The sequence below is a fragment of the Tauraco erythrolophus genome, chromosome 3, assembly GCF_009769465.1.
Source record: "Tauraco erythrolophus isolate bTauEry1 chromosome 3, bTauEry1.pri, whole genome shotgun sequence".
NCBI lineage: Eukaryota > Metazoa > Chordata > Aves > Musophagiformes > Musophagidae > Tauraco > Tauraco erythrolophus.
This window is the reverse complement of record NC_141467.1, coordinates 39,937,975-39,951,722: the sequence shown is the minus strand read 5'-3', so window position 1 is coordinate 39,951,722 and position 13,748 is coordinate 39,937,975. Positions and strand designations below refer to the sequence as shown.

The 13,748-nt window shown below is 42.4% G+C and overlaps 1 long non-coding RNA gene across 1 annotated transcript; it reads right to left on the bottom strand.

Annotated features, from left to right (window-relative positions):
• Window positions 1-2,377: 2,377 nt before the first annotated feature.
• Window positions 2,378-6,530, bottom strand: LOC147529001 (uncharacterized). Its single transcript, XR_015222087.1, has 3 exons — window positions 6,421-6,530; window positions 5,971-6,101; window positions 2,378-3,854 (listed from the first exon to the last, which is right to left on the bottom strand). It is a non-coding gene; the product is annotated as an uncharacterized LOC147529001 (long non-coding RNA).
• Window positions 6,531-13,748: the final 7,218 nt, after the last annotated feature.

Below are 13,748 nucleotides of genomic sequence, written 5' to 3'. Positions count from 1 at the left end.
TGGGTCCAGTGGCATCATACCTGGCTTTCATTTAACGTTTGCTTAAAAGTTGGTGGAAGTAAGTGAAAATACTTAAAACTTCAAATATCTTTTTAGTTGACACTTGCAAGTTTTACATTAATTCATACCCATGCACATTAATTAAGCTTTCTAGGAGTTTTCATAATAGATTCTCACTGATCATGAAAAAGTCACAAAGTTGAGAGCAGATCTTGATACTTCTTACATGACAGAAGTAACAGATGATGCAGAAAGAATTGAGCTTTCCTAACACCGAACTGAGAACTTTATTAGAAGACATTAAATAATGTTACCCTAAGCCCATTCAACTTCCTTTTTGATTCCCTACAACATTCTTGTATAATCTTTCCAGATTTCAGGAAACGGTAACGGATCAGTAAATCCTATATCTGCAAGGAATGCACTCTCCCTCAGCTTTTGCCATAATTTGTAGTTTAGCACCACCTTCCTAGGCACCAAAGAATGACAGCTTTGCACTGCCAGATCTTTTGGCTTGAAGCCTTCATACAAAAGCAAAGAAAAAGGAAAGGACAAAGAAGGGTGGTTATTTCCCAATCTGTTTTAATTGCTGGACATTTTTAATAATGAGATAGAGTTCTTAGTCCTCAGCAATTTTCAGAGCTCATCGTTTTTTCAAAACTATCCCACAGACTAGTGCTCCCTGTAGCACTTCAGTTACGGCAGCTCTATCGATAGCCGCGGATCTGTGCTGTCACTGTTTCAGGGCCCATCACTTCTGTTTCCAAGTCACGAGAACTGAAGTTTCTAATGTAAACTGTAGTTTATGCTGAATATAATGTATTTTAGTATTAAAAGGGAGCTTGTGAGTGCCTGATCTGAACATGGTACATCTACTTAACATTTTAGGTAACAACTCAAACTACACTTCATCATAAATAACCTTTAAGGAAAGATTTTCAAGGACTCCTTGAAAAACAAACAGAAATGACAATGGTAGTTGGCAGCCTCATAGTCCGCAATATAAATACTTTCTTCCATAATCCAAGGAGATAATAATAAGAACAGTAAAGGTGACAGACGTAGAGGTAACTGACCTGCATTAGCATCAAAGACAAACCCATACCTCAAAGAAAATTCAAGCAAAGCATGTAGATTTTTTTTAAATTTATTCTTCAGTTTTCCTCTTCTGCATGTTCCCCAGCGTGCCCTCACTTGCATGGGGCATGTCCAGGATCAGCTAACCAAGAATAAGCTTAATCACAAAATTACCTTACAGTCACCCTCTGCAAAACCTCCTTCTAGGCTGAGCTCCTTATCTTGTGACCCAGGAGCTGCATATACCCCCCATGACACGATCTGTTTTACAAAAGTCTCACATCTTGCTACTTCAAAAAAAAAACAAGAGGTCTGTGTACTTTTGCCTGGCTTAGTGCTTCACTTCACCTCTGTATCAGAGACTCACAGGAGGTGCTCCCCAAGATGCAGACACAAAATTCTGGGTGACATGTTGAGGCCATCCTGCCTGTGTTTCTCAGGACAGCCTGGTGGCTAAGCCGCTCACTGCCATGTTGGATGCTGAAGTTGCATCCCCTCTTAAGCCTTTGATTCCTTCTCTGGTTGTAAAATTATTCTCCACCTAGAAAACGCTTTTAATATGTGGGAAATTTCTCAGGCATTTTTTGTCTTAGTTTCTTTGCCTATGCAATTACTCAAGTGTAATCTGGCTGTGAATATAAAGCAACTCCTCATTTTTGTCTCTTTGAGGGAAGGAAAAAAAATTGATATTGCATATTAAGCAACAACCATGCTTTCCCTGCTAGTTCTCCAGCCTTCTATCACATACTTCATTTCCCAAAATCAGAACCGCAGTGGCAGCCAACAGTGCTTTTAGTTATGGCAGTCATCTAAGCAATGGATACACTTTTACGTCTGCTGACTCTGGGCAACAACACGGAGTAGAAAAGATGATAAATGAGAATAGAGGAGCCACAGGTGTCAGCCTTCAAAATCTTCCCTGGACTGCACATGTGAATCAGATATGGCTTCTGGAGGCAGCCTCAAGGGAATGCACGTGAATGAGTCTTTTAGGGTAGATTAGTTCAATTTCTTTACATTTTTGTGTGGATACTGTCATTCAGAATTAAAAACTTAAAATGGCCTTAGTTTCGTTTACTTAGTTTCTAAGGACAACTAAAGCAGGCTGCATTAAGGACACTGTCATTCTGGCTAACAGTGTCCACATAGTACTGTGCAATGCAGTTTAATTCTTGCCTTTTCAGTTCACATCTTTAGTTTGTTTGGACTGCATTGCCAGTGTGGCCCTGAGAAGGCAAACATAAAATGCATTACTGTTTGAAGAGTATCATGATAGTGTGCAACACTAAACAATACATACTATTTTCTTGTCTTGATTAATCGGGTGTATAAATATTTGCATAGACATTGCTACTCAGTAGAGGCAATTGCATAAACAGATCTGCGTGCCTACAGAGCACATACTTTTGATGCTTCTGTTAAAGTTTGAATTTGACTTTAATTGCACCTGGAGTTTGCATAGAAGATGGATTATATCAGAGAGTTCTTTCTACTGTATATGACATTTACACTTGCAGAAATTACTGGTTTTCATACAGACATGCCCAGTGTAAACAGATTAACTCCTACTTAGCAAGGAAACTATTTTTAGATGTCTGTACCTCCTTTGACTCTCCAGACCTTCTCAGACACCAATCGTTACCTCTAAAGCCCCTCTCAGATTCCTCAGTACCAGATCCAGACCAGCCACAGCATGGGACAGGTAGCTCAGTTGGGAAAGCCATGGGGAAGACTCAAGCATCATGGCGTTTTCCAGTCATAATATTTATATCCCTGGTTCATTAAATTCATTTTGGGAGGCTCTGACTTCTCTTTGTAAAACATTAGCACTGTAGATGAGCCAGCAGGTATCTCAGAGGTGTTAACACTGGATAGTGAGCCATTTACAGCTGCGGTCCCTCCAAAGCCATGGTCCTGGAAAGCGCAGCCTGACAAGCAGACAGCCACCCTGGGCTGGCAGTAGTTCTCCATCTTCCTCTCCATCACCCATGGCATTGCTGATGGTGGCAGAGGCCACGGTCTGGCTGTCCACACAAAGGGGAAAGCAGCACCGGGAGACTTTTGGGCCCTGTGAAAGAGGGGCCTGGAGAAGGGTCAGTGGGCTGCCCGCGAGTGGGAATTATGGACTCAGTCACCTTGATTTAATGCTTTTCTCCAATGTAATCCATCTCCCCTCATGAATGACTGAAAAATAAGTGGAAGTATTGTGGACAGTAAGATACTTCTACCTCGAATATACTGGCCTGGTGAAGACATTTGTTTGCCAAGCACTTTTCTGTCTTTCAGGTAAATGAACTTTGCAATTAGCTCCTAGAGCATGCTATTTGCATGAAAATCTTGCCATTAAGGACGCTCTCTCTGTCTCCAGCTGCTGCACTTGAAATTTGATGGCATTGTTATGTTGTTAGAAATTTGAACAGAATGAAGGGCATACAGAGAGAACAGAAGGCACACAGTATTTGCAATTATTGTTTGATGAATACAAAGTGATAGCGCCAACTATAAAAACTAAAAAAGTCCTGCTTACAGTTCTTTAACAACTTAGAATTAAATTTTACACAATGAGCATCTGTTATCAGTTGATTTTCTCTCACACTCCTTCACCAAAATCTTCAGCCAAGATATCTTGTCCATTTCTGGGGCCAAGGTTGGAAAAAAACCCACATGTGTCTCCATTTCTCCTCTGCTTGATGTAATATTACAACAAAATCTTCTTGTGGAAAATCCAGCAACCTCTGATTTGAAGCAAGGATTACAGAGTTGCCTGCAGACAGCTTCTGCAACAGAAATGTAGCCTTTTATTCCCATGAACATCCAGACAAACTTTGCAAATATACAAAAAGTGGTAATCACCCTTGTCTGCTTCTCACAGACCAAGGCTAATGCTCCTTACCTGTGGTTATTCCCCAGTAACTGGGACAGGGCAGTCCTTCCTTGGTCATGGCACCATCAAATGCCTTGGGATGCCCAAGCCCAGGCACCCCAGGATGACCATACCCTGCCATGGCTGCTGGGTTGTATCCACGTGGATATCCCACTGGGCAGCAGGAAATCCCTCAGAGCCTCACAAACAGACTTTTTCCAGAATCTCACCCTTTCCTACGGGGTTTATGGCAAGCAACAAGGAATAGCTTTGTTGGAAAACTTTTCATCATATTTTTAAAAGGTAACATCTTACTTATTCTTGACTGAAACTTTTTGGTGTGCTTACAAATTCCTATATCCTTCACACTCAGGAAGGTGAAGCCAGCTGCGCAGCTCGCTGCTGAATAGCAGTTGTGCCGCTGCAAAATCCATTCGGCAGACCCAACGCAGCTGCCACGGGGAGCCTGGGACTGCTACTTGGGCACCCAAGGGATGACTTCCGATTAAAGCAGAGCTGTGAGATTCTGCTATAGAGAAAAATATCAATAACTAAAAAAAACTTATTTAGAAAATTATTCCAACGTGGATTTGTTCTTTTTTTATCCTCCAGTACGTTGAGAGCATCAGCCACTTATTCTCAGTAATTGCAGCAGCCTCAGTAGTCATCGCTGGCAGGAGCACGGACTGGTAGACCTGATTTCTGATTAAACATCCCCCCTCACCCTGGGGACAGGTGGCTCCTTCAGCCACCATTCTGTTACACGTAGTCATGTCCATAAAAGCCCTTAGGTTTTTCTTACTGCCGTAGGAAAGGTGATAAGCAGAGGCTGGAGCAGAGGTCTAGCGCAATGGAAGAGGATGTTTTGCCCAAGGCATTTCGTAACAGGTCTTATTGACTGTTTGCAAACAACTATGTACCGGCAGCAATTGAAAAATTTGAAAAAACTACCAAATTGTCTTAGATCACCTGTATAAACAGTTTAACTCACACAAATTGCGCTCTGTGGGTATGCTGGGGAGGGGGCTGCCATCAGACACCAGTGAGGACCCACTTGGATCCACCATCTCTTCCCCTGATACACTCGGGCCGGGAGAGGATGTATATCCATGGCCTAACGACTGAAACTCCTTAGTTTTAAGCCTAGCTCAGACTCATTAAATCCACTCTGATGCCTATAACAAGTCTCTTTTTCCATTTCAGAGTTCCCAATGTGGCAACTGGATTAATCGGTGTTTAACAGAGCTTTGTGATGGAAAGTTTTGGTAAAACATGTTCTATAGGTTTAGCACTGTTCAGACTACAGATTAAAAAAATTGCAATATGAAATTATTTAAGAGAATGTTTAAAGCTAAGGTTTATTTTTAAGAACTTCACTAATTTCAAGCCTAACTTTATTAATTTCTTACACAAAATAAGCAGTTTTCTATGCTGGCATGTATGCCAGATTTCAACAATGTTTTATTTAAAGGTGTAAGCAAATTACATTTTTGTCAGACATCCGTAAATCCTACTGAAAATGTATCTGAGCTATTTTGCATAAATAATTTTGAAATGTATATTGGGAGATTTTAAGTGTTTGGAGACAGATGCCTCTTCTACATCCCTGAAGAAAAATTGAGAATAAAAGTGTCTTTAACTGTTTAGAACAGATGGTAGGGCAATAAAAGTGCTGAACAGCTATAAAGCAAGTGTCAGAAAATGACATCCGTCAGAGAGGAGTCAGTAGCGGTGAGATGCACAAGTATAGCTATTAGAGAGAAGTTACTTAAGAGTAAAGAATGAGACTTTTTATCCCTCAAGTCATAGTCTGTCAGACTCTACACCTTTTTGGTCCTCCTGATGCCAGTCTGCAATTGAACAATGAACGAAAAATACAGTTAATGGCTTTACTGGAAACAGGTCAAGCCTTATTCAGCATTTATCCCTCATGAGCAACAGTGGTCATATTCTGTGTGTATTACTGATTTCTTCACCCACCAGTGCTGAAAGCATTGAATGTTTTTCACTGTAAATTCAAAATACCTTACCACACACCCTGAGAAACTGGTTTTCCTGCTCTTCTCTCTCTTCTGCTCCGACTTGTCCTGTTACCACTTCCATGCAGAACTGGAAGGAGCCGAGTTTCCCCATCTGGGTAGTCAATGGCAATATTCAGCACCTGATGTGATCACATGTGTGTTCGTTAATGATTTCAGTGATACAACTGTCTGTCTCTCTGCTACTACCTGAACTTCTGTGGCCTATGACAACTTATTTTCAGACTTCTGTAAATAATATTCTTAATAGTTATTAAAATTAATAATTATTAAATTATTATTATTATTACAGTTATTATCTCTAGCACTCCAAAGATAGCTGTGAAACATAACACTTCCAAACTTTTCTGTTATCTATCTGCTCTGGAAGACCAGTAATTCAGTAGCCTATTTGAAAAAGTAAATGTTTTCAGAATCTCTGATTATCTGCTATCCTCAGACTTTGAAAGTGTCAGTAGAGTTCTTAGTTCCAGCCTCATCTATTCCAAAAATCCATGTGTTTCTGTAGGTCTTTCTGTCTTATTTGAAGCCTTGATGTCTCTTCAGGTTCCTCATGAAACTTCCTTCTAGACTTCAAGAAGGCGGACTTCGGCCTCTTCAAGGACCTGATGGGCAAAGTGCCGTGGGAGGCGGCCCTGGAGGGACGAGGGGCCCAGGAAAGTTGGTCCACATTCAAGGAGCACCTCCTCCAAGCTCAACAGAGGTGCATCCCGACGAAGAACAAGTCAGGCAAAAAGACCAGGAGGCCTGCGTGGATGAGCAAGGAGCTCCTGGACCAACTGAAAATGAAGAGGTTAGCCTATAGAGGGTGGAAGCGGAGACAGATAGCCTGGGAGGAATACAGAGAAGCTGTGCGAGTGACCAGGGATCAGGTGAGGAAGGCTAAAGCCCTGAAGGAATTGAATTTGGCAAGGGATATAAAAAGCAATAAGAAATGCTTCTATAGGTATGTAGGGGACAAAAGGAAGTCCAAGGAGAATGTAGGCCCCCTCCGGAAGGATACTGGTGCTCTGGTTACCCGGGACATAGAGAAGGCTGAGGTACTCAATGAATTTTTTGCCTCAGTCTTCACTGATAAAGCCTCTTGTCTTACCACCCAAGCTGTGGAAAGAACTAGCAGGGACTGTGAGGATGAACCACCGCCCACTGTACTTGAAGAGCAGGTTCGGGAACATCTGAGGAACTTGAAGGTGCACAAGTCCATGGGACCTGATGAGATCCATCCGCGGGTCCTGAAGGAACTGGCGGATGAAGTTGCCAAGCCACTGGCCATTGTATTTGAGAAGTCGTGGCGGTCTGGCGAGGTCCCCGATGACTGGAAGAGAGGGAACATAACCTCCATATTTAAAAAGGGGAACAAGGAGGACCCGGGCAACTACAGGCCGGTCAGCCTCACCTCTGTGCCTGGCAAGGTCATGGAGCAGATTCTCCTGGGAACCATGCTAAGGCACATGGAGAGCAAGGAGGTGGTGGGTGACAGCCAACATGGCTTCACCAAAGGCAGATCGTGCCTGACCAACTTGGTGGCCTTTTATGATGGGGTGACAGCATCGGTGGACAAGGGTCGACCAACGGATGTCATCTACCTGGACTTGTGCAAAGCTTTTGACACTGTCCCGCATGACATTCTTCTCTCTAAACTAAGAGGCATGGGTTTGATGGATGGACCACTCGGTGGATAAGGAATTGGCTCAATGGCCGCACTCAGAGAGTAGTGGTCAACGGCTCGATGTCCAAGTGGAGACCGGTCACGAGTGGCGTCCCTCAGGGGTCCGTGTTGGGCCCGGCCCTCTTCAACATCTTTGTCGGTGACGTGGACAGTGGCATGGAGTGCACCCTCAGCAAGTTCGCCGATGACACCAAGCTGTGTGGTGCCGTCGACACGCTGGAAGGGAGGGATGCCATCCAGAGGGACCTCGACAGGCTGGAGAGGTGGACCCGTACCAACCTCATGAAGTTTAACCAGGCCAAGTGCAAGGTCCTACATCTGGGTCGTGGCAATCCCAGGCACAAATACAGACTGGGTGGAGAATGGATCATGAGCAGCCCTGAGGAGAAGGACTTGGGAGTACTGGTGGACGAGAAGCTCAATATGAGCCGGCAATGTGCTCTTGCGGCCCAGAAGGCCAACCGCGTCCTGGGCTGCATCAAGAGGAGCGTGGCCAGCAGGTCGAGGGAGGTGATTCTCCCCCTCTACTCTGCCCTCGTGAGACCTCACTTGGAGTATTGCATCCAGTTCTGGAGTCCCCAACATAAGAAGGACGTGGACCAGTTGGAGAGGGTCCAGAGGAGGGCCACGAAGATGATAAGAGGGCTGGAGCACCTTTCCTATGAGGACAGGCTGAAAGAGTTGGGGCTGTTCAGCCTGGAGAAGAGGAGGCTCCGGGGTGACCTTATAGCGGTCTTCCAGTACCTCAAGGGAGCCTACAAGAAAGATGGGGAGAGGCTGTTCAGGAGGGCCTGTTGTGATAGGACAAGGGGTAATGGTTTTAAAATAGAGGGAGGTAGATTCAGGTTGGATATTAGGAAAAAATTTTTTACCATGAGAGTTGTAGAACACTGGAACAGGTTGCCCAGAGAGGTGGTGGATGCTCCATCCCTGGAGACATTCAAGGCCAGGTTGGATGAGGCCCTGAGCAACCTGATCTAGTTGGAGATATCCCTGTTCCTTGCAGGGGAGTTGGACTAGATGACCTTTGAAGGTCCCTTCCAGCCCTAACGATTCTATGATTCTATGATTCTATGATCCGCGCAAGAACTCTTCTTGTCTTCAGTTGTTTCACTGAAAACTCCAAAAAAGATTCTCCATAAGGAATAAATGTAAAACCTAATTGTGATGCTAATACCACCTATTCACAAATCATGAATCAAGCCTCTTGAAAAACATTTCTTATTCTATTATTTTCCTTATTTATCTCCTTAGGCTTTAAACTAAAATTGAATATGCTCTGATTTTCACCACAGTCACAGAGTCTACAAATCTGTAAACTGAGAATCTTGGATAAATCACTTGACTCCAGAAAGAGAAGAGTTATGCACATCTCTTCGAAAAAAGAGTAACACTGCAAGTCTGGTAGCACTGCAAGTAAAAGTCTATAAACAAAAGGAAAATATTTAAAAAGTTCATTTTTATTACCCAATTTTAATCAAACTCAAGGTGTAGACAAGAAAATAAAGTAGGAATAGTAGATTAGATACTTTAAGTCTTTCTTTGTGATATAAGAACTCTTCATAGGCAAGATGAGAATTATTTCTAACAGAAAGTATAATTTAATTGTTTAATCTTCATTGTTTGGGTTCCACTAAGAGTGTTTAATCATATGTGTTGCAAAAATCTCTTCCCTTTGGTGGTTTCTTCAGAATTTATGATATGAAGAAGAAAGCTTGAAGTTTATTGACAGCAGAAGGTTTCACATCAACTGACTCTACACGGTGATGTCTGCTGTCTCAAATCTGCTGATGCTCCATTTTTGAGGGGATTCATCACTACATAAAAATCAGACCTGTGAATTACGTCTTTGCTTTGAAACTGTTTTGTGGTTATCGGATGCTTCACATTACATCGCAGTGTTGCAATGACAGGCATTTTATCCTGAATGAAAAATAGATGAAAGGTAGCTGGAAAGGCAGTTTCTTTGCTGTTTTGTTGTTTTTGTTTTTTTTTTTTCTGAACAAGACCAGTATTTTTTCTCTATTTATAGCCTAACTTGTTCAGCTGATCTTTATAAAAATAAGGTATAGGATTTCATAGTGCTTTTGTCTATATCATGCATCACTTTCTACATAGCTACAGTTAACATACTAGAAAATGGGAAAACAGCTTCCAAACAAGGCTGACAAGTTTCCAAACTTTTCCTGATGACCAGCAGACTTGGCTAGACCTTTAGGATTTTTCTTTCCGTGCTGTATGTCAACAAACTGTGACTCATACCAAATTCACATAGCCCCTAAGAGGATAATATTAACTCTGGCTAGAGACAAATAACTCAAAGGTTTTGTGCATGAAGAGGAAAGAGATTCAGCACAAATCTTCTGCTATAACTGAGATTAACACAGTGATGAAGGGGCCACAGCAGGCAAAGGAATGAGCTGTTGAGTTGGTTACGCCTAACAATTTCTGAGAACTGAAGAAGTGTCTTTCAGAGCCCATGGGTAGTACATTAGAGGCAGTAAATCAATGGCAAAATTCCTACTGACTCAGCCGAACTACCTCTGACTGGATGGATCTTCCCAGATACTTAACTGCAGACTTGCCTGGAATTCATCACGGCAGGTCACCCTGCAGGCACTCATCCTGAATAACACAGGAAGAAAGAATTTGAAAGATCCACATTGGCTATGCAGTACATGTTATGTATTGCAAACACATAATTAAAAGGTATTGCATTGCGCAATGGCCATCAAGAATATACACATGAAACCATAGTAACTATTGGGAGATAATAACTTCTCCATTGTGCCACCATTAAAACAGAGGTAGCCTATTAGTTCAAATGTGTTACCTTTTTTTTAGTGTAGATGCAAAAAGTTTTAGCTTATCCTGGCAAAATTCAAGAGAAAGTGCACACTGGTTTACATGACCATATACTGAATAGACAACCTATGCAATATTTCTTAATGCAATTCTTAGTAAGGAAAGAATGTTAAGACTATTAAATGAAATCATAGTAGCTTTTAGCACTTGTACAATCCTCTGCAAATTTCCTGAAATGCAGTCATCCACTTTTTCAACTAGTAAATACCTTAATAAAGCTGGAGTATTTTCACCAACACAATGCCATTTTTCACCCACAACTTTTACTATTCGTGTTTCCCACAATGAAGCCACGCTGGTAGCAGTCACTTACCCTTACCTGTGATGCTGTGAGATACCTTACCTCTCTGCATGCCCGAGGGAAGAAGGAGCTGGCACGCCGGCTTGGTCTCCTGCTGCTGTTTATAACTGCCCCAGGCACAGCCATCATTGTGGGCCTGGGAGTACAGCTCCACACTCTTTCCTCTTCCACAAAGAAGAGCAAAGGAAAAAGATGGAATTCAAGCTCCTCTTGTCCTTTGAGTCTTTAGATGGGCATTATATAAATAGAGATTGAAGGTTATTAGATGGCAGCCTTGTAAAAAAGACTTTTTTAATGAGGGTTCACTGCTAAGAGGCTCACTCAGATTAAGTTTTTCACCTCAACCCCTGAGTGACAGTCTTAATAAATGAAAGCTCTATACCACCAGCTACTGAACAGGCATCTGATTACTGGTTTTATACCATAAGGTTCAATGTTTGATTTACAATTGTGGCTGATGTATTATGTCTATTTTCCAAAACAGAGGCTGGCAATACCCTACCCCTTTATAATTAAACGCTTGCAAGACTTGTTTGGTTTTGCTACTAGAACATGGGAACAGAGTGTTTGACAAATCTAAACCAGTATTTCACTGAAACACGGTTGTGCAGAAAATTGTAACAAGCAAATACCGAAACCAGCCAGCTCCACTTCTGTACACCCAAAAAGGGTTAGAAAGAACACAAGGCATATACCTCCAGGGGTATTGTGGCAGCATGTAGAACTAAGGATATGTCTTCTCTGTACAACACAGAATCGGGGAGGTATCTGCAAAAGGTGAGACTGCCAAAGCAGAATGGACATGTTAGTATCATGCCATGCCATTGTTGAATCATACTGTGGCTCAGGTCAGATATCGTGCTCTCTCAGCCAACAAACACGTTGTACTATACAGGCAAAATGTCAGATAAGGTAAAAACAGACTTCAGTTTAAGAAGTCATCAGCACCCACAGAAACTACTCTCAAAAGCTTTCCTCCAGCTTTGCCCAAAAGCCCATGCAGACCCCGTGTGGGATAAGCCCACGCAGACTCCGTGTGGGATCTGCCACTTTCACACACAGAGGGGACACCAGGCAACACTTTCCAAATGAATCCACAGGCCACATGGACCTGCACAGCAGCAATTCACATCCCCCAGGGCTACAACCTGTCTCTGTTTTGTCAGAGACTTTTGCTGGACTCGGCTGTCCACATTGCCTTTGGCCTTAATGCTTCAATCCACATTTGCTAAACTCGTCATTATAGGCAAAGTACACATTGGCCATCAGAAAGTCAGAGCAACCAGCTTGCGTCAGAAAAACATATGCAAAACCACCTAACACATCTTCACACTCGTCACGATGTGTAGCTCCACAACAAAATCTGGAAAGGCATGGGTCTTACCCACCCACACATTAGGTTATCATACGCTGCTTGGTGCCCCGGGGAGAGCAACAGCGATGCCCTCGCCCCTACGCCCTCGCTAACGCTTCCCCTCTGCTCTGCAGGCACCGGCCACGGCTCCACTCAAGTCTGATTAAAGCAATTACTCAGTCTCTTCTGAGCAGCTGTTCTCAGTGTGTATTTAGCTTCGCAGGTTGCCAAGAATTTGAAATCTAAAGACCTTTCGCTGTACTTGAGCAACGGAGTGTTTGTTGCAGAAAGCCAGCTTGCCCACGGCTTCGTTTTCAACTGTATCCCGAAATTGTAAACGGTGCTTTTAGACCCGAGAAGTCATGGAAGAGACAAACAGCTCTCATGAAAGTAATCTGAAGCCAACACATCCTACACCCACAGCCAGCACTGCCAATACCCGAACAAATGGTAAATGAAAATACAGGAAACTGAAACTAAGTTGAAAATAGGTTGTAAGTAAAATATCTGCAGCATGTTTATTAAAAACAGCTAGGGACTTTCCAGAAACGTAAAACAGGATCATCTTTTCCCTGAAGAAACTAATAAACAAAGGCAGATGAATGTCAGGGGATTCTTATACTTGAGATACACTAGAAGGTCATCAGAAGTTATTTAATTAAAATTAAAAGAAAAATTAAATTTTGATAAGCAGCAGGAAAGTTCTTAAACAACCACTGAATACAAGTGACTGCTCAGGGCTTTGTCTACTTTGCCCACTTCTTACTACAATGGATTTTTTGCTATTCAAAGTCAAGGAAAGAGAAAAACATGAGAAGAATACTGATTCAAACCGAGGAGTCACCTAGACCAGGATCTCATCTCCAGTGTTGCTCCAACAGCTGGGGCATCAAGAGCTGCCTTCCTTTGCCGGATGCCCCATTGCTGCACTGAGAGGGAAGGGTCGTCAGTTCCTCTCTAGTTTTTAGTTTAATAAATCGTGATTGATTCTTTTGGGATGTTTCAGCCTGGTTGTGTTTTACATCCTTCTCCAAAACACATGTAGTGACACGCCACTCATCTCTAGGAGCTGCTTATTTTTACAGTCAGTTTTGTACACCTTGCCTTATAGTACTCTGACACATGTGAATATCCACTGAAATGCAATTAACAGCTTTCCTTTCCTTCTATTTATTTATGCCTTTTGTGGTCTGTTCTATTTGTTGTTCCCTAACACGGGAGTTATTGACACACCAAGCAAAGCTGCTTTGGCATCTTGCTGCTAAAATGTAAAGCTGTAAAGCTCTTAGAAGCTTGAGTTTCCTGATTTAAGGAATGCTACCGTATGCCTTAAGTCAAAATGGTTATAAGAGAACAATTCTTGCCTTAAAGAAACCAAAATCATGCAGCATTGCGTAGAACTACTTTTAAAAAGGTGTAAACGTAAACCAGGTATTTCAGATGCAATTCAGCAAAAGAATTAATTTGATTAAAGTCTACTCAAATGTAACCTCTGATACAGTTTTTGATGAAGGTTTACATATACCTGAAGATGCAAGTTTGTTATGAACAGACAGGTTTTAAGCAAGTACGGGAATGAG